At 32.6% G+C, this 12,137-nt stretch overlaps 2 long non-coding RNA genes across 3 annotated transcripts; both read right to left on the reverse strand.

Annotated features, from left to right (window-relative positions):
• Window positions 1-2,393: 2,393 nt before the first annotated feature.
• LOC127733830 (uncharacterized) lies at window positions 2,394-4,736 on the reverse strand. The gene is made up of 2 exons (XR_007997172.1): window positions 4,556-4,736; window positions 2,394-2,600 (listed from the first exon to the last, which is right to left on the reverse strand). It is a non-coding gene; the product is annotated as an uncharacterized LOC127733830 (long non-coding RNA).
• An 855-nt stretch (window positions 4,737-5,591) lies between these two features.
• On the reverse strand, window positions 5,592-12,136 carry LOC127733831 (uncharacterized). Of its 2 annotated transcripts, none has more exons than XR_007997173.1 (3): window positions 12,047-12,136; window positions 8,903-9,010; window positions 5,592-5,748 (listed from the first exon to the last, which is right to left on the reverse strand). It is a non-coding gene; the product is annotated as an uncharacterized LOC127733831 (long non-coding RNA). The 2 variants fall into 2 exon arrangements; XR_007997174.1 differs by having other exon boundaries at window positions 12,094-12,131.
• Between the last annotated feature and the right edge of the window lies 1 nt (window position 12,137).

Here is a 12,137-nt window from a genome sequence, read left to right on the forward strand (position 1 = left end):
TGCGCTTGGTACCAAAAAATTTCGAGGTCAATCGCTCTCCGACATCCCACTGGCCAAATATTCATTCTTTTTCCAGACAAATTTTTAGATTATGATAATGTGACATCATATTTAGTATATTTACTGAAATTTGCTATCAAAAAGATGTTTTTTTTTAAAGAATACGTACCTGTAATTTTCAAGTTACTATACGGAGAATTGAAGGGCGTTGTACGGCGAATTGCAAAATAACAACTTGTTTTCCTGTACGGTGTCTTGTGATATACTGAAATGTAAAGATGATATTAATAACTATATAGATAATAACAAGGGTGATATGGTGTACATGTATTTTTCGTTTGGGCTTGTATTATATTTGCCTTCGGGTTTATATGATCCGTTGCAAAATGTTGTTTGTGCTGTATTTAGACCCCTCTACAAAGAAATTTGTTTTGCATGCACACGTATAAAAATTGCGGTTTTTATCCAACGCAATCATATGTTTGAACGTTGTTTTCAAAGTTTAGACTTGTTTATATTTTTTCGTTTGGGCTTGTATTATATTTGCCTGCGGGTTTATATGATCCGTTCATCTTATTTCGACTCTTCAAAATTCAAGAGTCAATCCCAAATTGAGGTAAATTATATGGCCTTCCAAATACCGTTTCGATTCCTAACATCACTGAAGAGACATTAATTGTCGAAATCCGGATATGGTGTAAAAAATTTTGCACCTCATGTTTGCGTTATACCATCTTTTCCGCAAGTTTATTGTTTTCTGTTTGGTATTAAATTAATAATTAAGATCCATTGTGTTACATCTGTGATCTGTTTATTTGGCAATCGCCATGGCAGTCAGCAGGGTTTAAGAACATCCGTTGTTCGACCTGCTAGTCAAATGCGTTTTGTTAAAATATACTTTTCACTCATTTGGTCTTTTGGAAAATGTTGTTTGTGCTGTATTTAGACCCCTCTACAAAGAAATTTGTTTTGTATGCAAACGTATAAAAATTTTATCCAACGCAATCATAGGTTTGAACGTTGTTTTCAATTTAGACTTGTTTATATATATATATATATTTCTCTAATTCTTCGTCAATTTATCCCTTTCTGCACCCATTGTATAAAAAAAATTTAATCAACGTGTGGTTCGTTTGATCTCAGTTCTTCATTGGTTAAAGTCCGATTATGACGTCGAATTTTCTTGCTTTCCTCTGAATTTCCTATTGTGACGGCATGAAAAAAGGCGACCATGCCTGATGACGTCACATAGAAAGAACACATCTTTTTGCAGATCATTCGAAAAGAAGGAATAAATTTGCCTGCGTATATTATTTATTTATTTATATAAAATGATGGCAAAAGGTCACATTTATCTTCCAAGAACCAATAACAATGCAGCTTCAATGTTGCCATATCTTATCTTATCAACCTAAGATGAGATATTTTGGAGGGGTCTTAAATTTCTGTAAAGGCAAAATAAGGAACTTAGCCATCATGTTTTTGCATGGTATTAACTGAACGCGAATTTTATTTACAGGAACTTTTTAAAGGTTCATTCTTTTGAGGGTGTATATATATGCAGTTCCAAGAATCGGTAGTTAGTTGAATCTATCATTTGACTTCAATCACCATGTGACCAAAATGTACGCATCTTTACTTCCAATACATGTTGAGAGAACTGGTGAAACAGTTTGATCCTATACTGAACAAAATACTCGGGAAATTAAAATCTTATTAGTTGGTCATCCTCCCTTCAGTCTTACTGGAATTGAGATTACGTACACTTACAGAACATAAATTATTTCTAGACTACCCTGCAGAAGGACAATCCTGAAATTGTTTGCAACTTTAATAGTGCAGGGATACAGGTGCGCCTTCTATCTACGTCATAATGCATGCGTAATTGACAATCTTTTCCAGAAATGGCCTATTAGTTAATCTTATTAATAAAGGTACATCTGAGACAAACATTTATTATCACCTTGTTTCTTCCAATAATACAGATGACTGAAGTTACATTCACCCAGTTTCCTTCCTGGTAGCATATACATTTTCGGTTCTACTCAATATGTTTCTTGCTTTTAAAGGAATTCCCTGTTAGTCTTCAGTACATATACATAGATATAAGAAGATGTGGTATGAGTGCCAATGAGACAACTCTCCATCCAAGTCACAATTTATAAAAGTAAACCATTATAGGTCAAAGTACGTCTTCAACATAGAGCCTTGGCTCACACCACACAGCAAGCTATAAAGGGTCCCAAAAATTACTAGTGTAAAACCATTCAAACGGGAAAACCAATGGTCTAATCTATATAAAAAACGAGAAACACTAATGAACCACATCAACAAACGACAACTACTGAACATCAGATTCCTGACTTAGGACAGGTGCAAACAAATAACTGTTATAACATTTAACACTTTATTTAACATGTCTACAGAATATTTTTTAAGCATCAAGAATAGTGTAGTTCAGTCAACATAAGAACCAGTATCCATTTAGAATTGTGATCATTTTTATGTTATTGAAATTTAAAAACTCTACTGGGCTGATGTTATCTTTTTGTTGAAATTCCTAATGCCAAGGAATCAATGACTTTCCAGTTAACTCTCATCTGAAAATAAAAAATGAAAACATTAGAGATAAAAGATTAAAAGGAATGTTCATGAGACAAGAACCAAATAAAGAACCAGCAAAAAAAATCATCAAGTAAGTGTTTGTTGTTTGCTTAATTTCCAATGGAAATATCATGCATATAGATTGAGGGTGGGAACAAATATAATTCAAATCAATGAGGTAACTAAGGTTCTTTGAAAAGTGGATTGACAAGGATAAAGGACAGGGTGGGTTTACATGGTTTAGCTGGAAATAAAATTATTTAGAAATCATCAAAATGTATCTATAAAAAATGCTACCACCTTTCATATAAAACTATCAACATTTTGTTCAGCCAACCAGGTAACTGAAGGTAGCTAACTGATAAAATTTGGGGGTGTTACTTTTACCGTTCTATGAGTTATGCCCCTGTTCAAATGGAATAAATTGCTTCGCCGAGCACAGCTGGATACGACTGCAGAGGTCCAACCCTGAACAGTTGGGGCAAAAATAGACACAATATTCGCACTTGATACAGGTCTGAATTTGGATGTATAAATATTTGACATATAATAGGTTTCGGACACAGAATAACTGTAGTCAAAGAACTTAGAATTTGTTATATGATTTGAATTTATATTCAATTTTTTGCTTTTGTGCAATACACTATGCTGTTGCGAATTGACCCCCCCCCCCCCCCCCCCCCCCCCCCCCAAAAAAAAAGAAATTTTCTTTTTAATTTCTGAAATCTGAAATGAGAAAAAATAGTTCCCTCCGAATTTCTTTTTTACCCCTAATTTTTTTTCACCTCCCCCCCCCCCCCCCTTTTTCAAAAAAAAATATCTTTCCCTCAAGATATGGTCATTATCTCAATTCAAATTTCCAATGGAGTTTGCAACCATAATTACCCAGTTAAATACATCATAAAAGTCTTAAAATAGAAAATGACATACATAATCATGGCTAAAATTAATATCCCTTAATCAGCATTTTTAACAGTAACTTCTAAAAATAAATTGACAGCTAATCACCTCAAGACAATACAACATTTCTTTATACATAATTTAAAAGCAGTGTAAGGGAGGTAATCCAAACATAACATTGTACTTTTAAGTAATTGTCCATTACCCAGGAAACCCTTGTTTTTCCCCCTTTTTTGCCCCTTATTCCTAAACGGTTTGAGCCATAACCCCCCAAAGCCAATCCTAACCATCCCTTTGTGGTATGGAAACTTATGGTCTAATTTCAGAGAGATCCATACACCTTTCCACAAGTTATTGTCTGGAAACTAGAAAAATGCTTATTTGGGCCCCTTTTTGGCCCCTAATTCCTAAACTGTTAGAACCATAACCCCCAAAATCAATCCCAACCTTCCTTTTGTAGTTATAAACCTTGTGTTTAAATTTCATTGATTTCTATTTTCATATACTAAAGTTATTGTCCTGAAACCAAATGTCTTCGGACGACAATGACGTGATACCAATATACGACAGCAAAATTTTTTGCGGTTGTATAAAAATTGCAGAATTCTTTTTTGTTCTCTAAGTTTAGTTTGCCTCAACCAAATGTAATAAAACTTATACACAATGCTTATTACCACAAAACTCAGATCCAATTAGAATTTGGGTGGCGTCACTTTTACCATTCTTGAGCTATGTCCCTTTATAAAGTTATATGCAAGCGGGGGCATCAACTGTGTCCCATGTACACATTCTCCCTTTATTTCAACTATGACTTAAAACTAGTCTTACATGACATTTAGATCAACATTTCCTTCCCACTCTTAGCCACAGTATTTTCCCCTTATGTTTCATAATTTACCTACTTGCTTTCAAGTCAAATATTGTTATTGTGACCATCATGTGTATTGATCAATTTTTGTTCATACCTTATTACCAGATATTGTATAAGATAAGTAAAGTACTATGGGACACAAGAGTCAGTATTCATTGTGACCATCTTTATTTAATATACCTTTGATAAATGTTCATAGCAGATGATGTCTCAGGAAACATTAATCGTGTTATTACTACTGGTCAGTTGACTGGTCAATTGTTACAAGATTTACATTTCAATATTTTCAATTCAATCTCCTGAAAAAAAACCAGCATAATTTACAGTAAAATTCATACTCCATGAACAACTATGTGAAATCTTTTTTAAATAATTTTCTTGACAAATATGGCTCTACACATGTACATATAATTTTGTAATTTGAATATCTGTATATATATATGTATGAGTATTTATCATAAATAAATTGCTAGAAATGGTCATGGACAGGATCTAAAGAATGTTCACCTCACTGAACTGTGTTGTTAATCATTAAATTCTTAAAGTGGATCATAAATGTATTATTCAACCAATATTTCCTTCAAATGACTTTTCATGAAAAAATATTATTTTTTTTTTTACCAATTTTCAATTTTACATTTTTAGTGAGGTCATGTTTAAATGCAGATTAGCTATTTAACCAGATTTCTAACAGAGGATCATAAATGTATTATTTAGTAATTTTTTTTTTATCCAATTGGACATTCACCAGCTGTTCACAATTTTTCAGTAAAGTCTTTATCAAACTTTCTGTTTTTTAGTAATGGTGGTATTGGGCCAAAAATAAAATTTTGATTGTTTGATGTTGCCTCCCTACCCACCTAACAAGTATTTTACCCAAAAAAATTTATGACACCAATCGTTTCAAATCCTTTTTTGTCTAAAATATGTAACTTATGTTGTTATAATCCAGACATTTACGTATATAAGAACTAGTCACTTTCACATATCAGTAAGCAAAAAATCAAACTAATAAAAAAACATAATGTACAGTAGATTCATAACAAAATATTTATTCATGTATTTACTGTGTAAGATTTTGTGGGACAGATAAACAGACAAAACAAAACAATGTCTCCAAACATTTAACCAAGAGGGACATAACTGAATAAGTTTTAGTGGAAATTAGTCTAAAATCATTTTTTGAGTTATTTCCCTTTGAACATCAAGTTAAATTTTTATCTTACTATACACTCACTCATTTTTGCAGTAGTATTTCACTCATCTAACAATACCATGTTAAAGCATTCTGTTTGATGTTCCATTCTAATGATGAAATGTGTTTCTATAGAACATAAACTGAGCATGTGTCTTAAATGTAATCCCGTGAACATCTAAAAAATCACCAAAAAATATAAAAATATTTGGATCCTGCAATAATCTATCAACAAATCATACATATTTTCATTTCTATTGCATCAGAAATTGTTTTATCAAAAACAAATAAGACGTATTAAAAATCCCAACACCAATTTGCTTAATTGATCTTAATATTTTTTGTCAATTTCTTACTTTCATTGTCCATAAAACTTTTAGATAAAAAATATTTGGAAATATGCTCATTATTGATGCTGATTATGACATGTATGACAAAAGGTAAAAGGGATATATGTCATGAATGTTAGTAAATTGACAACTTAAAGTGTTTGGCTAAATGGGCAAAAAAAACGTTATTAATGTATTAATAATATCAAACATAGTATCAATTGATTTTTACAAAAAAATATATAAGCACCTGAACCAGATCTGGGTATAAGAAAAAACATAATTAAAATTTAAAAAATACACATTTGTGGCTAGGAAATACATTGTATGCTTCCCATTTTACACAATTTACAACTTATATTGTTTGGCTGAAAAGTTGATGGATATTATCAATGTCAGTATATAGCAATATCAAACATAGTGTCAATAAACTACAGTGAATATAAGTTGTCAACAGTATTAAGAAGCAAACAGACACAAAATGAAGAGTAAACCAGAACAATAAAAAAACACTATGTACTTTATCATTGAATTCAGGGCTGAAGTAAGTCGACACAAATCAACGTGTAGCTTGTTTAATATAAGTCTGAAAACAGTCAAATTGCCAGTGACCATCATGATCATGATGTTTCAATAACATCTCAGGGATTCCAGCCTTGGTTGAAAAGTAGCTCTGATGTGTAAACTGGATCCTTGAAATGACGAGGTCCTTGTACCTTGTTATTTTTTAAGCATACTTCTGTATTTTCATATACATTAACACTACCAACACACTGTATTACTTTTATCATTTATCTAAGCCAACATATGGAAATTATCCCAATTAAGATTTTCATCCTTAAGCTTTGCTCAATGCAATGAAGCAGATTTTCTGCCAGACAAACACACAAATGACCTTATATAATGTCATCTTAAAGCAAATACAATGACAAAGGATAACAGTTGGAGTCAAGTGTATTGTGATAAATACCACACACAGGATGATTACTTTGTACCACGCTTAATTTAACTTCAGGTCTCCTTGATTTGTTGCCTTGGATTTCTATTACATCTATCAAATAGCCAATACTTCTTTTCTTTCCATCAACCACTTTATATGATCTCATGATGCCATGACCAGGATAGAAAATAGATGCAAGACTAAAATCCATTTGTTCAGGACATAAAGGTGCAATTACAAGAAAGTTGCTAGTCGACAGTATTAACCTCTAGATCCTCCACCTTAAAACCTATGGACCAACTTACAGAAGCACCAATGAATATTGGAAACACAGATGGACAAACCAGAAAAGTGTATATTTGTTTATCTACATGTGCAAACACCTGTGCTGTACATTAGGAAGTAGTGAATGAATTTATCTGAAAAGACATTCTTGTAAGCATTTCCAACATTCTCTAGTAGTAAATCATTGCCAAAAACAATTATTTCTGGCAACGTTACAACACACATTGCAGCCGCCAAGTAGATTGAGGAACTTGAGTAACATGTTCACCATCAGTAATAAAAGAACAGAGTTCCAAAGTCCCCCGCGTTGCACATAATATATTTATCCAAAGTACAAGGACAATAACTAAAGAAAGCACTTTTTTTTTATCTTTAAAACTTTTTATTAATATCTTCAGAAAAATGAAGGCTTCACAGCAAATGCAATGTGATTTCCATTATAACAAATATTTCCAAGGGGTGTAAATCATTGAAAATATTTGATCAGAACTTATATTTGAAAGTGTCAAAGACATTGCTGATATCAACCTATGATATAGATTTCATAAAATTCTGGCAAGCAATATACACACGAGAGCGCTAGTATTGCAATTTTCCATATAATCAATATTTCCAAAATAATTGATTGGCACTGATTTTTTAACTTGTCAAAAACATTGATGATATAAACCAATAATATAAATTTCATAAAAATCTGGCAAGAATTGTACATATTAGAGCGCTCATAAGGCAATTTTCCATGTAATTAATATTTCCAAGAGGCATAACTCTTTTAAAAAAAATTAATCAGCACTGATTTTCGAGCTCGTTAAGACATTGCTGATATAAACCTATGATATAAGTTTCATAAAAATCTGGCAAGCAATATACACATGAGAGAGCTAAAGATGCAATTTTCCGTATAATCAATATTTCCAAGGGGCATAACTCGTCTAAAAATAATTGATTGGCACTGATTTTTTAACTTGTCAAAGACATTGATGATATAAACCTATAATATAAATTTCATAAAAATCTGGCAAGAATTGTACACATTAGAGCACTCATAAGGCAATTTTCCATGTAATTAATATTTCCAAGGGCGTAACTCTTTTAAAAAAAAATAATCGGCACTGATTTTCAAACTCGGTCAAGACATTGCTGATATAAACCTATGATATAGGTTTCATAAAAATCTGGCAAGAATTGAACACCTGAGAGCACTAACATTGCAATTCTCCATATAGTTAATGTTTCTGAGGAGAATAACTCTTTTTAAAAATAATTCATCAGCACTAATTTTCACACTCATCCAAGACATTGCTGATATAAACATATGATATAAGTTTTATAAAAATCTGGCAAGAAATGTACACATGAGAGCTCTAACGATGCAATTTTCCGTATAATAAATATTTCCAAGGGGCATTTATATAACTCTTTAAATTTTTTTTTATTCACACTGATTTTGGAACTCGTCCAAGACATTGCTAATATAAACCATGCAATTTTCGATATAGTTAATGTTTCCAAGGGGCATAACATTTTAAAAAATAATTGATCAGCACTGTTTTCGAACTGGTCCAAGACATTGCTGATATAAACCTATGACATAAATTTCATAAAAATCTGGCTAGAATTGTACATGTGAGACCTCTAACAAGACCTGACGGACTGAAGGACAGACGCCCGGTATTTCTATGTCCAATGATAAAATTGACGGTATCAAGAGGGATATATTATTTGATTAATGTTGAATTACTCAGGATCATTGTTCCAGAAGTTAAAACAATACTTACTGACAGACCTATAACTAATGTCTCAACATATCAGTTAGATGAACCAATCACCCCTTCGCACTTGCTTTGAAGACATAGGATTACATTACTGATCATCACTGCTGTAACCTGCAAATTTAAAAAATTGATCATTTGCTAAATGATATCACTCATAAATCTGTTAATAAACTGTCTAAAACATGTAAAATGAAATTACAGATTACTCAAAAGTTTTTGGTGTAAATGGAATCACGAATAATTTACATCTCTACGAGAATATCATCGTAATACAAGAAGCAATAAACAGATATCAAAATTGGAAATGTCATACAAATACACAAGGATTCACCAAGGATCAAATGGACTCTAGCCATTGTCAAAAAATTCCATATAGGTGGAGATGGACAAGCAAGATCTGTTGTCATGAAAAAGGAGATTCTATTTAGTTTTTCATGGAAATTACTTGGGTTTGTGTGACATTTAAAGTTTCAGTAATTTTATTTTCTTGAAATTTCAATTTAATGTAATTTCGAAATTTTTTGCTAATTTCACTTTCCTTCAGCCCCAGTATATCACAGCACACAGGTAGAGGGTGTGTCATCCTGAATTCCTGAAAAAATGAAGCATTCTTTCCCAGATCCTGAATAATTAGTCCCGATGAGTGTAAATCATGAATTCCCACTAAAATAAAGGCCAAATCCTGAATTCCTGCAAAAATAAAGGACTAATCCCAACAAATGGAAAAAGGTCCTTCCACCACTCTGTATACAGAGAGTTGCCTCCTAAATATTAATTAAAAAATAATTAATGATCGATCAAGCTGTATGACATTTCAGTATATAATATAACAATTCAATAGAGTTGTTAATCTCAGGTACCCATGTCCCTCATATAATCAAAGTGACATTTTTATGCATGACAGCTTGTAATGGTTTATAAGGTTTACTTCCTTCTTTTTTTTTTCTTCTTTAGGTCTGGGACTATTATACTAACATATGTTACATGTAGTATAATAGTCCCAGTTTAGGTAAACAATATTCCATCGACATCTGATGATTATACATTGTATACTATTGCATACGTGGACTATTTACAAAAAATTTGACCCCAATTTAAACAGAAAATAATTATTTATCTGCAATGAAAATACAAAAATTGCGATTAAAACTATATATATACAATTGTAATTCAATTGAGTTATTAAATAATAGGACAGAGAACAGCAGGAGTGAGCAGTTCGCTGAAGCTATTAACTGATGGTGCCTGAACAAGTACCACAGGAAGCAGATTCCACTATGGTATTGTGTATGGAAAGTATGAGTGTCTGTATGAGTCCTTGGGTGTATATATGTGCCTGTATATGAGTGTATGGTTTTTTTATTGAGGAAAAAACTGATTATTTTTTACTTAAACTTTATTCCATTGTAAATATTTACAGTTACTAACCGTGACAGCCTTATTTGAATATGATATAGATTTCCTACATAAACTATCCATGACTTTGCTTTATGAAATCTACTAAAAAGTCACTGATAATGTTATTAGAGTAAAATTTAGCTTGATTTCTATATCAGCAGTTTAAGTACTTTAAGCTAATCTGCCAGTAACTGTGGGCATTCTTTGATACAAATTTAGAAGTTTTACTTGTACATTTGAACCTGTGGTTTTTTATTGTCCATTAGTGGCATTTTACCAGTATTCTAGAGTTTTACATTGCTTCTTCTGAACTGACTTTTTTCTGCACATTCAAGAGGGGCAGCATATGTTGACCTAAATAGAAAGCAGAGCGTAATATTAGAAGGAGCTGTCTCCTTTTAAGTCCCTGTACTATCTGGCGTTCCCCAAGGCACAGTTCTTGGACCGCTATTGTTTCTGACCTAAATAAATGACATGCCAGAAACATCAGAGTCATCTGAAACGAAACTATTTCCAGAGGATAGCCTTCTCTTTAGAACGATCAACAACCAGGCAGACAGCCACCTTTTGCAAAAAAACCTTACATCATTGGAAGATCGATTTGATTTGATTTTTGGTGTTTTAACGCACTTTTAAACACCGCTTTTGGGCTATTTCGTGGCGGCCAGTTTTTAATGGTGGAGGAAACCGGAGTGCCCGGAGAAAACCACCGACCTTCGATAGGAAAACTGACAATCCTATTCAATTAAGATTGGAGTCGAGTGCACCCGCACGAGCGGGGTTTGAACTCACAACCTCAGTGTTGACTGGCTAGTGATTACAGTAGTAACTACTAAGACCACTCGGCCACCGAGGCCCCCATTGGAAGATTGAAAGACCATCCAGGATTGCAACCAACTTCCATCGAAAGTCACCTCAGCAGACACAAGATAGAGGGATTCAGAGCTACTCTGAAAGCTGAGGCTCTGAAAGGAAGTAGACAGCACAGCCTGTAAATAGTTTTAATTGTAAGGGAACGACCATTATATAAACTTCAAAGGGGGGGGGAGGGGGGGGGGGAGGATTATGGGTTTTTCCTTAAAAAAATATTCTGATCCCCAATTTGATGGAAAAAAATATTGTGGTCATGCAGATGACAAAAAAAAAATATTCTGAATCCATATTTTCTCCATACCTTATAGTGTTAAATTTTGAAGAAAACAAATAATTTGATTGATAAGAGTCGAAAAAAAAAAAAAGTATGTGTGAAAAAAATTTCTGACTCAGACAAAAACCATAACCCCACCCCCCTTGAAGTTAAATGGTAACGCTCCCTAAATTGATGAACGTTTTAAATGTAAATAGCTTTGAGAAGTGCTGACCGACACTGCACAAAGTTCTTGTGGTACCATACACATTCATTTAAGAATTCGGTTCCTAACTTGGAAGAAGAAAAAGAAATGTTTGTCTTTTTGTTTGGTTGCTGTCTCATTGACTTTATAAATGTAGTAATGAATGTAGTTTTCACAATAAACATGATTGTATCTCATCTACTTTGAATACAGACTGAAGAATCTAATCTGCAAATCTGACAAACATTGTATAATATAAGGGCACTTGTGCACAATAAATTTGTTTTTGCAATCACTAGTGTGTAAAGAAAAAGGGGGTATATTTTAAATGGAAATATAGAGTTCTATTTTTTATCATTTTTACATTTGGAGAGGATTTCTCAACATTTTGCAGAAGTTTATAAATTATTAACCTTACCAATATTGTATTAGCCAAAAATGTTATTTTTGTACTTTCCATTTCACCTGTTTACTTTGCTCGTTTAGCGGTTTTCGAGATTTGTGGGATT

This window comes from Mytilus californianus, unplaced genomic scaffold, assembly GCF_021869535.1.
Source record: "Mytilus californianus isolate M0D057914Y unplaced genomic scaffold, xbMytCali1.0.p SCAF_3, whole genome shotgun sequence".
Taxonomy (NCBI): Eukaryota; Metazoa; Mollusca; class Bivalvia; order Mytilida; family Mytilidae; genus Mytilus; species Mytilus californianus.